At 36.0% G+C, this 20,219-nt stretch overlaps 1 long non-coding RNA gene across 1 annotated transcript in view; it reads right to left on the reverse strand.

Annotated features, from left to right (window-relative positions):
* Positions 1 to 17,795: 17,795 nt before the first annotated feature.
* LOC114016920 (uncharacterized) overlaps positions 17,796 to 20,219 on the reverse strand; it is a 41,953-nt gene continuing 39,529 nt past the window's right edge. Inside the window, exons 8-9 of the long non-coding RNA XR_003561690.2 lie at positions 19,534 to 19,671; positions 17,796 to 18,172 (exon numbers count right to left, since the gene is read on the reverse strand). This is a non-coding gene — a long non-coding RNA (uncharacterized LOC114016920). The remainder of the gene's footprint in view (positions 18,173 to 19,533; positions 19,672 to 20,219) is intronic.

Consider the following 20,219-nt stretch of genomic DNA (forward strand, 5'->3'; position numbering starts at 1 on the left):
TATATCAGGATCTATGGAGGGGCAAACTTCAGTGTTGGAAAGTGGTGTAGCAAGAAGAGAGCCTGATCATCGAGGCACAGTGAGCAGCTGGGTGAACAGATTTTTCTTGTTAAGAGAGAAAGAAGTCATAGAATCATAGAATCATTTAGGTTGGAAAAAGTTTTTAAGATCATCAGGTCCAACCATTAACCCAGGACTGCCAAGTCCACTGCTAAAACAAGTTGCTAAGTACCATATCTACATGTTGTGCTCTAAACCCTTCACCAGCTTCACTGCCCTTCTTTTGACACACATCAAATAATTTCTGCTGCCCTACCATTTTCTAGTACCTTTTTCTTATTTGCTGCTTATGAGGAAGCAGCAAATAGAACTGCAGGAAAAGATGTTGGGTACCTGGGATATAGCAGTTGGTATCGTTAAGCTGTAATTCATCATAATCATGTGTGAGGGGTAAGTGTGGTATTCGGAGTCAGGATGTGCAACACTACCCAATCTTGTCTCGTTTGGAATGGGATGCAAAATAGGCTTGGGGTATGTCAAACAGAAAGATGTGTTTCTACTTTTAGCAGTATTTAACTAGTAATACATTTTGCTGTCTGTAAATAGTATCCCTACTGTTTTCTGTGTCTGAGAGAATATGTAGATATTCAGGTATAATGGAATGAGAATGTATACAGAATTATGAAAAGGCTTTCAATGTACTAACTTCTGCTGCCTTTGAGCAGGCATGTAGACCTCTGGATAAATTCCTGAAGAGCAGAGTGACTCCAGCTAAAGCCAAAAGCTGTGGAAATGTTTTACAGGACAAAGAAATGGATTTTAGATGGGGGCAGATAAATTTAACTAAATTAACTTGTCCATTTTGGAAGAGAAATTCACCTCAGTTTGGTCGTGGTTGGTAGAAATCATGGTTTCATACTATCAGCTGTTGCAAACACATTTTGTCTTTACAGTCTGTTCAGCTTTCAATGCTCAACAAACGTGGCAAAATGGTGCATCCTTTGGTGTATGATATCTTCAGTATTTCAACAGCTCCAGTTGGTTTCCACAATGAATTACCTGTCTTGTCAAAGATTTATGTTTAAAGAGTTCCTGTAATAAAAAGTGCTAATGACCAAAGCTGAATTCACAAAGTAATAGAATCATGGAATAATTTAGGTTGGAAGGAACACATGGCCCTCTGCTTACAGGAGGTCTAACTAGAGCATGTTGCTCAGGGCTGTGTTCAGTGAAGTCTCAGTCACCTCCAAGGATGGAGATTCCACAAACTCTCAGGGCAACCAGTTTCAGGGTTTGAGAATCCTCATGGTAAAACCAGTCTTTTCCCTTTATCTAGTTGTCACTTCCCATGTTCCAACTTGTGTCCACTGCCTCCTGTCCTATCACTGCGTACTTCTGATAAGAGTCTAGCTCCATCCACTCAGGTAATAGCAGGAAGAAACAAGGACTCGCCTGAGCCTTCTCTTGTTAAGGCAAAACAAACCTTGTTGCCTCAGACTGTCATTCATCATGTGTTCCAGCTCCTTGACCATCTTGGTCACCCTCCACTTGACTCACTTTAGTATGCCAATATCTCTCTTGAAATGGGGATCCCAAAGCCAGACACAGAGCTTCAGATGTGCTTTCACAAGTGCCAAATGGGGCAGAAGGATCATGGCCTTGGACCTGCTGACCACATTCTTAATAACAGAGCTCAGTATGCCGTCGACCTCCTTGCTTCTGAATAGGATCCAACTTGGTGTCCACAAGAAGCCTGAATTTTTGTTTTTTCAAAGCTTCTTTTTCAGTCAGCTGGCCTACCACCAGCCTATGCTGCTGCATGAGGTTACTCCTCCCCCAGCACAGGACTTTGTACTCGCTTGTGTTGAATTTCATGAGGTTCCTGTTAACACATTCTCCAGCCTGACTAGGGCCTTCTGAACAGCAGTGCTGCCCTCCAATGTATTGACCACTTCTCCCTATTTGGTGCCATGAGCAAACTTGCTGAGAATGCATTCTGTCCCACTATTCAGACCATTAATGAAGATGTAGAACAGTATTGGTCCCAGTCCTGATCCCTGAAGGATACCACTTGTTACTGAACACCAGATAAACTTTGCTCTTTGAGCTTGGCAGTCCAACCAGTTTTCCATCTACCTCATTATCCATTTATCCACCACGTACATCACCAATTTGGTGATAAGGAGACTTTGTAAGAGTGTGTTAAAGGCCTTGTTAAAGTCAGGTATACACCATCCACTGCCCTCTCCTTTGTCTGCAGCACCAGCACTCATCTTATCATAGAAAATTGGTCTGGAATACTTTCTGCATGCTAAATCTGTGTTGGCTGCTCCCAATCACATTTTTGTCATTCAGGTGTCTGAAAACAGCTTCCAACAGGATTTATGCCATCACCTGTCCAGTCACTGAGGTGAGGCAGAACAGCTTATAGTGCCCTGGATCTTCCTTCTTGTTGTTTTTGATGATGGGTCTGACATTTGGTTTTTTTCCAGTCATTGGGAACCTCCTTCAAAATTCATGAACTTTTGAAGAAGTTAGATAACAGCCTTGCAGTGACATCAGCCAGCTTCATCAGGACCCTCAGATGCATCCCGTCTGTTCACACTGATTTGTGTATGCCTAATTGGCTAATCCCATCTTTAGATAATGGAGTTGGTATTTCACCCTCTTTTCTCTCTTGAAAAGATAAAAAGATAAGGTAGACTTTCAAGCATTATTAGAAAACAATGCAGCACACACTCTGAAATAATGTTAACTATAGATTTTCCATGTCTTTGCCCAGTTAGGCCCAAATGCCACTGAAACAAATCTGACAACTTCTATCAGAAGATTGCGGTATTTTAAGGCTTTTGAAGACAGATACAAAGCAGCTATTAGGGCTTCAGTGTACATGTTCTGTGAAACTCAAGGGCAATGAAGAGACTTGTCAATGAATGCACACAACTCAAAAAAAGACAGAGCCTGTCGCGACGGAGGGAAGACACAGTCACTCAATATGAGTGATCAGCAGACTTCGTTTATTGTACCTTACAGTCGCCTTTTATGCCTTCTTATAATTAGCTCATACATATTACAAAAGTTAAGCTCATTATTGGTTAGTTGCCTAAATACCAAGCCCGCCCCTTGTTTCTCTTCTGTAGTTTTCTGTTCCCACCTGCAACATTCTTTTCCCACCAAAATCTTCCTGTTATTGTGTAACAAGGACAGCCAAAGACAGTGTATTTTGCTTTACTTCAGATAGGCTGAGAGCGATGTGCATTTTTGTCCAGCCAGCTGGACTATGTCTATGTGAACCTTTTCAGCTAGCCAGTTATCCACAAGAGCCCATGGTAAAAAGAGTTGAAGAATCTAGGATACTTACATATGTAGATAAAACCCACTGTGATTAACAACCAACACACTCAGATAAATAAAAAATACTCCTGGCTGGAAATAATGAATAAGGAAAAGCCAAAAAAACTTAGATGGCAAGTTTGTGCTTGAAAGACAGACTACATTAAAAGAAGAATGAAGTCTGGATATATTCATATATGCACAGTCAATAAAAACACAGTTACAGAATAACTTTTAAGAAAATATATTTTACATACCTTATTTTTCTTGTTAATAGCACTACATATTTTCATAACTTCAGTTCTCCTTTGTCCAACTTGTACTTTAAACTCGCTAGGTTCTCTTTCTTAGTTGAGCTCCTAATTTATGATCATTAGATTTTGTTCATATTCTGATTTTGCAAGGCAAACCATGTTATCTTCATATAACACCTGTAGTTCAGAAATAAGAAAAAAACTGATTACTACTAAATACTACTAAATATACTAAATAATTCTTTCCACAGGAATGTTTCAGCATTCACCTTAAAGGTTCAACTTTTCTTTTACAAAGACAGTACGGCTCAGTAAAGGAATATGACATTAATTACAATAAGAAAATTACAGAAAAGGAAAAAAGCATAGTATAAAATCATAAGGTAAGGTTACAGATCAAACTACAGTCAAAATAACATAAACAGCAAAATTAAATAATTATAATAAATGTTAATCAATTAACTCACTTTTATCCAACATTTAGGATAGGCTATTCAGGAATTTTATCAATTTTGGTTTATTTCATTTCAACAGAAGCAATTAGAAGTACCCAAGTTAAATCACATGCTAACCTTCCAAAGGTTTACTATAAAAATGAAAAAATCTGGTTTTAGGTGTGTCTGTCATCTTTATAAGACAGACAGACCTAAAACAGAAAAAAAAAAAAAATCTGGGGAAATATCCAAATTATATTAGGACTGTTGGAGTTTATCAGGTACAGTTGTGATTTTAAAAATGAACAGGTCTAAATAGAGGAAGAGTTATCTTATAAAGTTACAGTTTTATAAATACATGCATATTTTCCACACTCATACAGAAACAATTTCAGAAACTGGACCTAAATTGTGGGTAAGATAACCATTATTTGCTCACAGTCATGTGATAGAAATAAAAATTATCAGAAAAACCCTAAAAATATATATATATATATATAATTTTATTTTACACATAATGGTCTAGCATTTAGTTCACTAAAACAATTAGCATTAGGATTCTAACAAACTCAAAAGTGCTACTGTGTTTAAATAAAAAATAAGGAAACCCAAAGCCAACATAACACTGAAGAATCCTTTAGTGAGCACTTACCCAAAATGAAGTCCTTTTATGCCAACATTATGAGTCTTTGTTCAATAGTTTCTGTAGGCAGCACTGTAGTGCTTCCTCCACAGTATATACTGTAGTGGAGCAGATGTAAAGATGTGCTCACATCACATAACTAGAAGTGATGAATTTGATACAGTCCTGTTTGCCCTTCCTTTCATTGCTTTTTCTTCTGAACCATCACAGATAATCTTTTATTCTGTCCTTAATTTTCTGATGACACTCCATAACTAGGTTTATGAATCTTTGATTCATGCAATCCTTCATCTTTCTAATGTGGCTGGGGGAAGCACCATTTTTTACACAAATCGCACGCTAACAAATCATGCCCAGAAGTCATACGGATCTTTAATTATTGTGTGATTAACACTGAAAATTAGTTGACTCTAACAAAATCTTTTGGGCAAATATAATTCCTGAATCCTTTTAAAATACAACATATCAATACTGTTTAGCATTTCATCAATGCTGAAACATGTGGGTAAGTGACATCCACCTTGGTATTGGTGTGTCGTGTATTCCACCATTTAACTGAATGGAAAGCTCAGAAGATGTTAAACTGAATGAGGGAGCAAACACCTGGAAAATATAAGGAAGAGATAATAAAGTGTCTGTTACTTTATTTGGAATGCACTTCTTAATGTTTTCAGCACACTGACAAGTGTGTCAATAGCAAAATATTTTATACCCTGAATGAGTTCCCTAAAATACTATTCCTAAATTATTTATTTTAATCTTAGTAGGAAATATTTGCACTTATTTTAATACATCTTGTAGTTTATACGTCTCACTTAAGTACCAATGTGTATTAACGTCTAAGATTCGTATCCATTGGAGACCTAGGCAGTAAAATGAACTGAAATGTTCTGAACAGCTATTCAGCCAACCAAAGTGTCTACTTAAGAATGAGAAAAATTGGCCTAATTTCCATTAAACCATTTGTGTCTTCAGAGGAATACATTCCCCATATGTTGGCAACTACAGACAGACTCCCAAATTTAGAGGTGAATTTAGAGATTAATCCCACCAGCATGAATTCAAAAGATTCTAAAAGTATTTAAATTATTTATATCTTTCAGGCACCAAGGCCTTTCTTCCTTCAGCTATTTATCCTGCATATTTATCTCCTTCAGCACTCTTCCACATTCACCTTTATTCTTCAGTGTTCGTTTTATATAACAAACTGAACTGTGAAAGTCTAAAACTTCGTTTAAAAATAATTTTCACAGTTGTGATGAAATGTGCAGCAAAGATGTTTTGCAAGTCTCTTAAGCAATCCTTGCATAATACCAAGGATGTAATTTGCCTCAACTTTAGCAAAGCTTTCAACACTGCCTCCCACAATAACTGAATTAAGTCATTATGGTCTGGATAGATGTACAGCTAGATGGATAACAACCGGTTGAATTTTTGGACTAATAGGGTAGTGGTTAGTGGGTCATCCTCTAACTGGAGGCCAGTAACCAGTGTAGCACCACAGGAGTCTGTACTGGAACCTCTCCTTTTAAATATCTTAATGGCTTAATATCTTAATCAACAACCCAGAGAAGGCAACAGAGAGCACTCTCATCAAGTTTCTAGATGACACCAATCTGAGGGGACACATCAACAGAGCTGAGAGCAGAAGAGCAGGGCTGCTATTCACTGGAATCTGAACACACAGAAGAAACAGACAGACAGGAACCTTATGATATTCTACATGGAAAAAAGCTAAGGCCTGCACCTAGGAAGAACCCCTTGCACTGATAGAGGCTAGGAACTGGCTGCCTGAGTAGCAGCTCTGCTGGAAATGACCCGCAGCTATTGGCAAGTTGAACATGAATCAGCACTGTGCCCAGGTACCAAAAAAGGTCAACAACATCCTCGGCTGCATTAGCAGCAGCACAGGGAGAAGACTGAGGGAAATTATTATCTGCCTTTGCTCAGAACTCATAGGATCACATCTGTGTCTAGTTTTGGGTTCCTCAGCAGAAAAAAATACAAAGATAAACTGGAATGAGTTCATCAGCAGGCCATTGTCAGGGAACTTGGAGCTCTTGCCCTGTGAGAAAAGGCTGACAGACCCAGATTTGTTATGACTGCGGAAGAGATGACTTTGGAAATGCAGCAGCCTTCAAGTAACTACAGGGAAGTTATTAAGATAGAGTCAGGCTTTTTGCAATAGTGCATGGTGAGAGGATGAAAGTCAACAGACACTTGGAACAAGGCAGCTTTGGAATGGAGAATCTTCATCAGGAGAACCAAATGCTTCAAGAGGCTGTATTAGACTGGGTAAAGGCTTCCATGACTTGCTTTGACCTCATAGCTGAGCATGTTTTGTGTAGTAGCTTGAACCAAAGAACTTCTGAGGTCCCTTCCAAGTTGAATTTTCCTATAATCCAATTACTCTATATCATTCAACTTTGTTAAATACATGGCTTCTTGTGGTAGTCAGATATACTAGCATAAAGATTTCACATTTGTCAGCACATATTGCAGATCTTTTCTGCACTTAAGATAACAAAACAACCATAGCACCATGTGGTTTCCATTAGAAAGTGCTGACTTTTTAATAAAGCAAAACAAGGACGACTTGTACAGTACAGCTTCCTGTCACATTTACAAGGATTCCCTGTACAGAAGACTGTTCTCAGGTACTGGCTGTTTGTAAATGTAAAACACAGTTACTTGAGTGTCTGTTTAAATCAAGCCCATATGCTGAGATATCAGCTCCCCGAGGTCGAGAATGTATGGATACCTACTATCATTCCCAACACTGACAGATATTCCACATGTACTGTAATTAAATTTAGATGTCTAGCCTTAAATAAAGATGGTTCCTGGGCTGCAATGAAGTCAAAGATGTTACAGTATTACTTAATCCACTTTCTGTGATATGAGGACCCCAAAATGGCTCACATTACCTGGACTCTCTTAGTGTACGGAAACAACTGTTCCGGAAATAGGTGATAGATACAATAGATGTAATTTTGATTATACTAGAACCAACATCTACATCATAAATTTTCCTGATAACTGCTTTTCTGCCAGTCATACAAGATCCTGGATAACAAAGAGATATAAGAATGGTGACTTCACCTTATGAAAGCTTCTCTCCATAAAAATGTTCTCCTATGCATGCACAGGTTTTCAGAGAAGACACACACTTGAAAAAAACCACCAAGAAACTAAAAAAACCCACCCAGTCAATTCCATCCTTCCACAGCTTTCTTAGACGTTAAACCAGAAGATATTTTACCACCAAAAGAGGTTATAGCTGTTTCTAGTATCAGAAAACCCAAATTGCAATGAGGAGTCTAGGACTACCAAGTCCAGTTTCAAATGTAATACCTCAGGCAAAATGTCCTCTGGTAGAAATGGCTGCACATGCCACTAGGTGGAAAGATTCATATCCTCAACAGAAGGAAGTAAATCTGATAGCCTGTATGACACGGCATAGCATTTAGGAAAAATTATCTGTCCAGAAAGCTTTCAGTTACTTTTCAGGATGTTTATTTCAGGTGGAACATGGCATTACAAGATATGTTATGAAATATTTTTGTTGAGATGAGGGTACCCTCCAATTAGACTGCATATAATACACAAATACTGTGATGCACTTTATAAAGAAACCTCTTCTGCCTCATCTAAGATGCTCATAATTCCAGAGTATAAGTGCTGCAGATTTGAGATTTTCAAACTAGTCTTCTGAAAAGCTAGATATTATCCAGTGTAGCAGGCTTTCTTTTTTCTTCTTAATTTTTTTTCTCAAAAGAAATATCACTATTTTCATTACCATAAAAGGAATATAATCTACTCACTGACAGAAAGTTCATGAGAAAATTTTAAAAACTGCTACATTTATATGTTGTTATACATGCTATATGTAGCCTACAGAAGAGCAATTTGCTTACCCCATCTCACCTAGCTAAAGCTTAAAATACAAAGTTGTGAAGGAAACGGTTAACTAATGAACAGTAGTGATACATTTATTTACTTTTGCACATATTTTTACTTACCTAGCTAAAGAATAATGGGACATTGAAAATGGAATCATTCAAGTTGCATTGAAGAGAGAGAAATAGCCTAAGAAGACATGCTTGCAAGGATATTAATTGTTATGACAGAAGGAAAACCTTCCTACTCAACAGCAGACACCTACTCAACAGCACAACCTCAGACACCATTAACTTCTGTTTGACTTAAGTTTGTACAGATTTTTGACAGTTGTCTCCCTAGCACCATCTGGTGTCTGCCAACTTGTAACTTGTGAGAATGCACCAAACACAAAATGAATTCAGCTCATGGCCTCATGGGACAGAAAAATTTACAACAACCATCTCCACAAAGGCTCAGAAGAATATTAGGCAGGCTGGAATGAGCATACATTATGTTTATGATTTTCACCAACCTAAGTTGGTGAAACATTGAACAAACACATATTTGCCCATGTCTCATGTATTCTCTGTGTTGGAATATGAAGGATGATAGGAGCCTGGATGTTCCTGTTAGCTGGATTTTACATATTAAATATATCCTTCTTCATTCCAAATTTTACTTAGAAGATATGCTATCTACATTTCAGCTGAATGGTACTTTACCTATCTTCAGCTTATATGGCTCATGAAAAAAAAAAATCACAGAATATACACTTTTCCAATAAAAACATATCAAAAAAGATATTCAGTATAGCCTTAAGAACTGCTATACTAATTTTTTATTTTTTTTTTTTACAATGCATAGCTGTCGACAGCAATATCAGGGCACAGCTGTGCAGAAAATGATTCAACCTCCATATGCTGCCACTGTGTATACTATACCGTAATTCATAAATATGAAGAGTGAAAGTATCATTATTCAATGTCCCTGAAGAAAATGAGAGCCTATGTTTTTTTAGTATTCATCCGTTTTGCAGAACGGTTTAATTTAATTTTAATGTATGCATTATTTTGTTTAAGGGAAAAAAATCCAACCTTGAAATGGTAAAATAATCAAAATACTGAATCAATATGCAATAAACTGTTCTGATATCACTTTCAATTTGTTCTAGTACAATTAAAATAATATATTTTCTAAATACTTTTAGAGTCATGCACCTATTATATCTTACTATTATTACAGAATATATCACTATTTGATAGTTTCATCAAAAAATCCTAGATGGTAGTCTATCTGAATTATGTTAAATAAAATATGGCCACTGTCTTAATTAGTCTGCAAGATTAAAATCAAATGGATCTGGGATAAAAACTGAAGTCTAAACATGCCGTATATATCATGTGTACAACAGGCCACATAGAAGTCAAAAGGTCATTATTTTTTCTGAAAATTACATATTCTCATGCAAAATCTGATAGTCTTTATTGATGGACAATGTCATAAAGCCATCACTGTGTTTATAGACATTTAATTGAAGACAGCATAAAACGATAAACTAAGAAACATGCATGGTTGACTCCTCCAATTCAAACCATAAATCATACTGATGTTCAGACAAGTCGCCCAGACACAAATTCTGATGATAGATGAACCATTTAACTTTGATTTTTGAAAGCAATGAGCTCGCTAGCAATACCTCACACTGACTAATACCACATATGGTCATATAAGAACTCATCAAAAATCCATTTTTCCCTTGTGTGGATGCTAAAATTATCTTCTAAATGATCATTATTAAAAGTGTGCAGTGTGTAACATCCTCCTAATGTTCATAGCTGGATTTAAAGTCTGCTTGCTTCAGTAAGCAATGATTTTATTGCTGTTTCTAATCTTAAATAAAGGCTCTTAAAATATAAATAAAAGAGATGAGACAATATGTAATATTAATTTATAAAAAACATTATAGAAAAGCTAACAAAACAAATGAAGGGAAAGAAACTTTTTTTTCAAGTTTCTCAGCATAACATGATTTCTCTAGATGATAAAATATAGTGTATAGCACACAGTTATGACAAAACCTGAATCAAAGTATTCACTTCATATATTACAGTCAGCAGTGTATATTACAGTGTATCTTTTGGGGCTACTGAATATTAAATGCTGCTGTTACAGTAGTAGAATCCAAAAGAGTAAATAAATAAATAAATTAACACCAGATTATATCCATGTGTTTTATACAATTGAGTCATTAGCACATTTTCATTATAATGTTAGCATTTGCACAGAGCTCTAAACTACGAGACAAGTGATTGTATCTCTGTAAGACTACAAACATACACAATCGTTTTGTACTCACTGAAACAATTCAATCTCTTTTTTACACTGCAGATATGAAATGATCACTAATCAGATTATACCTGGGTAAATTAAAATCTGTTAACATCAGCCACATGGCAGATTCATGATTTATTTTATGATGTATTGCTATTACTTCATTAGAAATATTTAAGAATACTGTGATTTAGCTCTTGTGTAAAAATTCAACAAGCTAAAGAATCAGGTGTAACTCCAAGTTTTCGCATAAGTCAGTAAAGATAGTTTTGCATTATTTTCCTCTGCTTACTAAGGTACGAGTCTCCACTCACTAGCTGAGTTTTGTAGCAACATGAATACCTAATAAATTAAGCTAACAAAATATATTTTAGTTTAGTTAGGACATCAAAAGAAAATTTTCAACAAAACTGAAAGAGCTTAATATATTTGGTATCGATTATTTGCAAGAAAAAAAAATGAATTCTTATTCAAAAATTACTTTTCTAAATGTTCAGTACTCAAATTATTTTATTTGTGTCTAACCATATGAAACTTTTAATGCTTTATAAATATCTTTTTTTTTTTTTTCCATATCATTGCTCCTACTAGTGGCTTCCTGCAGCTAGGAAAAGCAGCTGAATGTTTTCAGAGTATTTGCAATTAAGTTGGAACATGCAATAACAAGCAGGGGGAGGGCGGTGGGAATCGGCATTTCTCTGTTATAAGCAGACATGCTATGCAGCTGCTATTATAGTGTTAATGAATGAACTAGATTTGTCAACAAAACTCCACTATTTCATTCCTTTTCAGAATACCAAGATTCACATCATTAAAGTATTTGGGTTTTTTTTAACTTGCAACTTTAATTTGAAGCTTTGCATTTAAACAAAATTCATGTGAATAAATGGGGTTTGCAAGTTTACATGTGAAGAGCTGTATCCTGATTTTACATATGTGCAAATATAAAATACTGCCACTGAAATCAGTTAGTCTATACACGCAGGCGGAAAACTGGACAGCAAGAATAAAATGTCCTTCTTCTATTAACAAGAAAAGAAAAATGATAAATTTATGAGAAGCATTCACTAAACACCACCACAAAGGGGACAAACAACCAGCTGGTATTGCAGCATTCATTCAGATGCTCACACACATTGTCTTAGCTCAGCTTTTGCCAAATCAAGTTCCTGCATGACCATGACAAGATCAGCGTGTACCTCCTCCAGTTCCTTTTTGGTATCATCCAACTGTAATAAATGAAAGAGCAGTGATATTTAGATGGATGAGTTGTGTGCCAGGAAGAGAAAACTACCAAACAAGGACCTAAAGCGATCCCCTGTCTTCACATGCTTGATTTCATTCCTTAATTAGAGCCATTAATCAATAGGTATGAGATATGAGGCTTTAGAAGGGCTTGGTGACACGACACCTTGCCACCTGTCAAAATTACAGCTTTCTGTTCATGCACCATCCCTCAAATAGTTATTTTCTGCAAGCCTGGCTGCATCCCACAATTCATTATTTACTGTATAGTTCTATCCCTGTGCAATGTCAGAAGATAACCCTTTGATGATAAGTAACGGTTTACATAAAATGGTTAAAACTCACAAACTACTTCAATACTTCCTATTAGACCTTTAAAAATATAAGGCTATTGTACTATGACTTTACCAGCAAAGAAATCTTGTGTGCAAAATGTGCTCTTTGCATTTTAATTTTAAAAAAGTAGTGCTTTTTCAATATAAAAGAGTGGTTTGATATTAAAAAGCAGATTAAAACAATTAGTTACTGTGGATTTCTATGCTGTGTTTATCCAAACATCTAGATATGTTCATACTATTGCATAAGTTTTATCCAAACACCAACATCCATGTACATATATACATTACAGTAAACAAGTCTAGCATATCAACATAAGGAATTTTAAACCACATAAAATGACATCAGTGAAGAATAGCAGTGTGCATGTGCTGTGAATAAATTGCAGAGCAGTAACACTTACATGTAGATTCACTGTATCATATACATGTAAAGAAAGGCGAAGTGTTGCATGCAGATGCTCAAGTATCTGATTCAGGGGAGTAAAAGCATAGCCACTTCAGAGAAGTGTTACCTATACTCTTCCACTGACATGATTCAACCCTGGCCCACAGCGATCACCACCTATTCACCTGGAGTTAGGCTAAGACTAGCAACACATTTCACGTAGGCCATTGATAACTGTCACACAGCAGCAACCTTCAGTCACGACTGACTGAGGTCAGACTGAAACTGGTCACTCAGAGGTTGAAGGTTCTGTATTGTATTACCAGTGGTAGCCATCCAGTCACCACACTATAAATACGTAATATAATTACAGTTTGCTCCTCATAAACTTCATTCACTTGGGATGCCACTAGTTTCCAATGTCTTGATGACAGAAAGTGAAACTCGGCTGAAACTGAACCTAAAAGACTTTCTTTCCTTGTCTTTAGATTAATTCAAATTGTAATTCACTTTAGTTTGAAAATGCATATATAGAAGAGTTGCTCCTGCAAAATGCAAAAAGGTCTATTTCACATTCCGGAAAATGTCCAAGGGCTGTCTCTGTTTACTTTCTTCCTACAAATTCCCTGAAGTGACACACGGAATTACAGAGTAAAACTTCTGTTCTGTAAATAAGAACATGTTCCTGGCTGGAGGAGAGAGAATTAAGAAGGTATTTTCACACATTAGTGATGACAACATATAATTGACTTGTTGCTCTGTTTTGTTATGCTACTCAGTGGTTATGCTGTCATCAATGACTTATGAAATTAACTCACTCTTTTTGCATGTATATCCTCTTTGAATGCCTTGGATAAAGGAAAAGTGGCTTACACTACTCTGGAAATATTTGACACGTATGCTGTCATCACTTTAGAAATATAGTGAAACTAAACAACAAAAATGTGGGAAATGTGGTGGTTGTTTAGCATTATTCAGTGCAATTTGTAGAAAAACCTCCACTCTTCAAAGGATTAAACCCAAAACTAAATATGCATTTAATATTAATAATGATGATTTGAAGTCTTTACATTCCAGAAGTGTAACTGTTGGACCTCATTTCACAGATTATTTTGGATTAGACTTTCTATCAATGTTCTTATGTACACACACATATATCTTGCTATTATTACGGAGTAACAACGGCCAAAACATAATTTAAGTTGAAAATCATTTCATGTTAGATATTTGAGTACGTAAATTTCAAAAACAAACACATAGGGAAAACAGGGTGTTAAAATAAATTTAACAGAATTAAATAACTGTACAAGTTACAACAAACTAATCCTGGTAAACAAGGACAAAGTTTATCAGCAGTTGCAACTCTTCAAGTGAAAGTGCATACACATATTCTTAAATATGTCCTATCACTACAGATCTGAGTTTTTCCATTGCAGTGGTTGCAGAACTTAACACTCAAAGCCATGCTTTCTTGTTTAGTATGATGAAACATAGTATGGGTTGTATTTGCCATTGTGTCAGTTTTACTTCAGCCACAGAAATGAAACTGTAGAAAGACTGGAAGACTTTGAAGGAGAACTGAAATTGGACTACAGCTGCGATTACAGGGTGTTATTCTATGTCTGCCATAACAAAGCAGTCAGCTTCCTTTTCCATCTTAACCAGAACATCTGATCACAGTGGAAATAACAGAAATACGTATACCAGTATGCTGGAATAATGAATGTCCTCCCAAAAGAGCCTGTATGTTCATGCAAATGGGAGCACGAGAACTGATGACTCCTTTTCATGGTGGGAAGCAAGCAAATCTAAACAAGGTTGGTCATACATCATGACCACCAAGAACACAATTAAGTAGATTTCCCACTGTCAGTTTGCTATATAGAACTCTACATCAACAGTGATCTTGTAAAGGTTTATTGAGTCAGCTATCATTGATTGTATGTGACAATTTTAGGTATGAAATAGGAATGCTTTGCCTGAACTGCAAAGGTGAAGCTCTAGAATACTGAAATGCAATTTCTGTTCCTCCTGAATCCAAGGCCTACATACAACAAAGATGTCCAAACGACCTTGCCGTTCCGCTACAGACATACTTGACATCATTGCTTTAGGAAGCCATGGTAGGTGTAGGGGCATTTCTTGTGAACATTGAGCTGATTCATCACCACAGCTGAGAAACCCAACAGTGTGAAAAACAGTGACCTGCTACTTGGCAAGAAGGTACAATGAGTGTAAACACATTTGGAGACAAGCAAAGATAAGCATAAGGCATTAAGTATATATAAACTATTGGTCCTAAGAGGGCTAGATGCTATTTCACTGGGGGGATGAGACAACAAATAAACCAGGTTCTGCCAGGAACTAGGAAAACTCTCATCACTAAGAATCATTCTTACAAATATCCATAGTCTCTGACAGTACAGATTCAGTTTTGAATTTTCACTGAGACAGAGATGTGTCAACAGAATCCATGTTTTCCTCAGAGACTGAAAAGAAAGAAATTACTGGGGAAAAAAAACCTAGTCATACAAAGACCATGCAGAAGCTTGAACTGCCAATGAACCCATCAGAAATAACAACACTGAGGTGATCTTCTCTCTATGTAAAATATACGCCACCTGGAAATTTCAAATTACAGACTGCACTGTCTTGAAGAAGTCTGGAAAGTTGCCATCGCACTTGACAATCACATACAAAAGCTCATTTTAAAGTCCAGAACAACCAGTCAGCTTCTTTTTCTAAAATTCAAAAAAAAAAAAAAGAAAAAAAAAAACACAATAAACGCAGCACTGAGAGAAGTGTTCTATCTTAGAGAAACCTGTATTCCACATTGTATATCTCTTTGTTGACCAAGAGCAAGGAATTAGCATGTCTTTATAGATTCTTTAGGTCGAGACAAAAGTCCTACAAGCTCATGTGACAGGGCATATTTCTGCCCATACCTCAATTGCACAGGCAGCGCGTAAGCTCCAGATACCGGATGGATCCACCCTGTATATATGTACATATATGTATGTATTTTCCACTAATTGACTTTCATCCTGATCAGCCAGAGAGGGAAACAGGATTAAGGCATTTGATGCTACCTGTGTTTCTGTGAGTGCTGTGTTTTCTGTCTGCATTGATCTGTGTGGCTGGCCACTTATATACGTGCATTGTGTGTATGCATACTTTGCTTGTAGTAAATATGTGCTCAGCTTGCTGCTGGCTGGGCCTGGGGAAAACAGCTGCAGCAGCTTCACCACTATTGAGTGAATCACCATATCCAAAGTTTCTTTGCCTACAAAACAAAAAAAAACAAACCCCAAGAGGTTTACACAAAGCATACACTCATCAATCAGAATAAACTTCTTCAAGGGATTATTAACTATTTAAGTACATCTGAGGAGAGCTAATTAAAATCTCTATAAATGAAAATCATTTTTGTAAGAAGTACAATAGTCCAAATCAATGTAGAACTGAGAAAAATCAACTGTGATCTGCTGTATAACTTTGTAAGAAAAAAAAAGACTGTGGGATGCCACAATGAGGCAATCTCCATTCTGTTGTGTTGCATCTTTTTTCAAGGACTCCACAATTAGTTACAAAAAGGGAAAGAAACCTATATCTCAAATCCACAAGGAGTGTTTCCAGAATCTTGGTGTCAAGAGATTACATCTGCCATTGAGGCAATTTTGTTGCTGTCCTGCCGCTAAGTAAAAGAAGTGTGAAAGAAAAGATGTGAAAGAAAAAGCAAAACTAGAAATAGGCTCCTTGCTCATCCTATTTACTAACTTAGCTGGCTGAAACCAAGCCAGACCTCCAGCACTCTGATCCTCCTTCTCTGCCCAAAATGAGTAAATTGAAAAGTCCAGCAGTAGGCATAGCATTAGAGATATGGGCATTTCTGACATATTTCTTCACATTCATCCATTTTGTCTGCAATACATAATAGCTATGACATTTATGATGAAAGGTTTTAAATGGGTATATGAGCAAGGATGAAAAAAAAGGAGGAGAAAGACTATATAAAAGCTAGGAATTATAGCTGTTATCTGCTTCTTGATGAGGAGACAAAAAAGCAAAAATATTTATATTCGTATTTGGACCTTCTCTGACAATCTGTCAGGTCCATCACGTTGAGCAAAAGAAGTTGGTAACATGCTTTGCAGCCCTAATTCCCTCAACAATCAAAATTATTTGCCTTGCTTTTTTCTCACAGAAGGGCAAAGGTCTGCAATTTTGTCCTGGCAGGGAGATGGGACACTGCTGAGAAATACATATAGACATAGACATGTGACTACACTTGCATTAATATTGTCACATACAGCTTGTCACCCTCTCAGCTCCATTGCAGAGATGTGGTCATTTTTTTCCCCACAAATATGTAGGAGACATTTGTCCTGTATACAGATCCCTACAGCCACTGTATCTTTGCTGCCCCATTTTTAACAAGGGTAGGTAAAAAGAATTAAAACCCAAAAACTAAGGACAGAATCAAAGTTTCCTGTTTTAAGACAAGAACAGAAAAGGTTCATTTGACTGACTATATCACAAGATATTAATTCCTTTACCAACAAATTCATGTTTCATAGCCAAATTACAAAGTTCTGCAATACTAGAGGAAAACCATAAAAATGATCATTTAGATGGAGAAAATAATAATCCATGTTATACACCATTCAGATTCTTGTATTCTTACACATCATAATGTATCTTGAATTGTTGCATATATATTACATGTACATTCCATACAGCAACCAAATGTACAAAATATTTGAGAATTCTTGCATCACATTTTGAAAAGATTCTTTTCTAGCATTCTCCTCAGCTGCCACTACTCAGACCATACAAAAAAATGGCCAGAGGAATGAACACCACTTAGTAAGTGGCAGGATATTGAAAGGAAGAACAATCCATGACACTAAGATCTCATTTATAAGATAGACAGTTGACTCACTTGCTCTCTCAAGTGTATCATTTTTTATTTTTAGTCAATCTATCATATGCCTAACAATGGAAAACAAAGTTTTTGGTGCCACTTAAATATTTTGGATGACCATAATATGAAAAAGTTGCCTGACAAAAGCAAAACAGTGGGTGCTCCTCACATACCCAAGAGGTATTATCACTTCTTGTTAATACAGCAGCACATAGGAGAAACTTAAAATAAATGACTGCTATCAGTTCCAAATGAAAACATAAGTAGGCCATACTGTTGAAAGTACCGCCATTCACAGCTGTAGCTTGTACCATGATTCAGTCAAGCCATTTAATTTCTGCAAACGTGTATTGAGAGTCCATCCAGAAGAAAAGAAGTGCTTGTTCCAAGAAATGTTCCAAGTCTGTTTAAAAAAAACAAAGCAAAACTGAAAGGTTTCACGAGCTATAAAAAGGTTTAAGTTTTGAAGTGACACTTATACCAGCTGAAAACTAAAGTTAATGAATTTACACCTTTCACAACTGTCATTCTTTAGAGCAAGTGAAAATTTGGAGACATTATTATCTAGGCTATACTGCATACACATCATGTGTACACAAAACCAACTCAGGCTGAGAAATTGCCCTGAAGATGTGTGTGCACTCAGGTAAACTCCTTTTCCCTGTTTTCTCAGTAAAGCACTTACCCAGAGGCTGACAACCTTGGATGGTGCAGTCTACGCATACTACTACATGTACTGGAGTAAATTTTCACAAATTTAATAATCCTAGTCGCTGTAGATTTTATTTATGAAAATAGTATTTTTCCTAATTTTCTGGTTCCTGTTAGTATTGTTATCTAATTAAAAATTATTAGGTATTTTCAATAGTGTTTAGAACATTTATTCCATCTATCCAGTTGCCAGACTGTAACAAGTAGATTTTTTCATTTCTATGAAATAAAACAAAATTGCTATCTTGCACTGAGGCCTCTATGCCTTAACCAAGTGCATCATGGGCAGCAGTAGTGCAAATTATTGCTCATTATTTAGACAATCTGCCACTAGCTTATCGTGATATGGTAGAGGTCCTGCGGGGTGAGATTGACAGAGATTGCCAAGAGCACTGTATATAATTCCAGTGACACATCACTAGTCCATTACTTACAGCAAAGGCATTATCAACTCATTTCACAGAGGGAAAGTAAGCTATACCAACTATTCTGTAAAATAATCCCAGCTTCACAGTTTTAATTATATTTTTAATTTTATTTTGGTATACATAAATGGATCTAAAAACTCTGAAATAAAATCCCAGTCCTTAAACTAATAACTTTGTAGACCTATTTTTAAAAAATGATTGAATTTAAATAGAGAGAAACATGCCATTCTCATATACCGCCACATTTTCTGGTCTTCAAGAGTAAACAAAGTCTACATCCATGTCTATTAATTTTACTTAGTATAAACATGAGCTACACAATGGCATATGTTCCTTTATAATAATTCTAGGTGTTAGGTCATAAAAATCATATGATCTTTTTACAGTGAACTAATCAAGAAAAAAGCAGTGGTTTTACTTAGAATTTTTCTTCCACCATGTATAAATATACTTCAGTGTAATTAATGCAGTTTCCACAGTAAAAAATAAATACAATAAATGCTTATTTAGGGTTCATACACAGTATCATTTTCAAAATACTTTGCATGTTGCATTTGATAGTTTTGTTATGAGATCTTTTGTCACTCCGACTTTGTGGCTGAGCTGTATTAAAGGTTTTACGTACCTTCTTTTCAAGTTCTTTGAAATCAGATTTAAAAGTGACAAAGGCATCATGCCAGTGAGCTTCCTCAGCTGTAAGCACATTCTGATTGTCCACTGAAGGCTGCCTGTGCTGCTGAACAAATGTCTTTTGGTCTTCCAGCTGTGTATTTAAATCAACAGAAAAGACATAGATAAGAATAAGTAAAGATCTATACATGCTACAAAGAAGTTAACCTTTCTGTCATTCTGTATTGTTCCTTACCACTTAATACATATTTGCTTCTACCAAGGTGTCTTATTGTTCCATTAACTCACACATTTATGCACCAGAGAAATCTTTTTGTAGTGAGCTTTTTCTAAATCTTTACCAAGCATTTCTTGATGTATTACAAAAGTATATTAGACTTATTATCATCATTTTGCAGTATTCCTACCTATAGTGTGTCAAAAAAGCATTGCCAAAATATGTGTATCATCTACCATATTTTGATTTTCCATCACTGAAAGACAGACTTTCTAGAATGTGTTTTCCCATCAGGAAACAATTTTGAATTTTCTCTGAGAATATTTTTCACTTTAGTATTTCCAACTTCTATGTCTTCATATTTGTTCTTTCAAATTCCTTTCTACTATGTAGGAAAAGAAACTATTCTATGTGGCAATCTCCAGTCTGCAAAGGTCATTTATTATGAAGCTTACTGTATACGC

Source organism: Falco cherrug, chromosome 3 (genome assembly GCF_023634085.1).
Source record: "Falco cherrug isolate bFalChe1 chromosome 3, bFalChe1.pri, whole genome shotgun sequence".
Classification (NCBI taxonomy): domain Eukaryota; kingdom Metazoa; phylum Chordata; class Aves; order Falconiformes; family Falconidae; genus Falco; species Falco cherrug.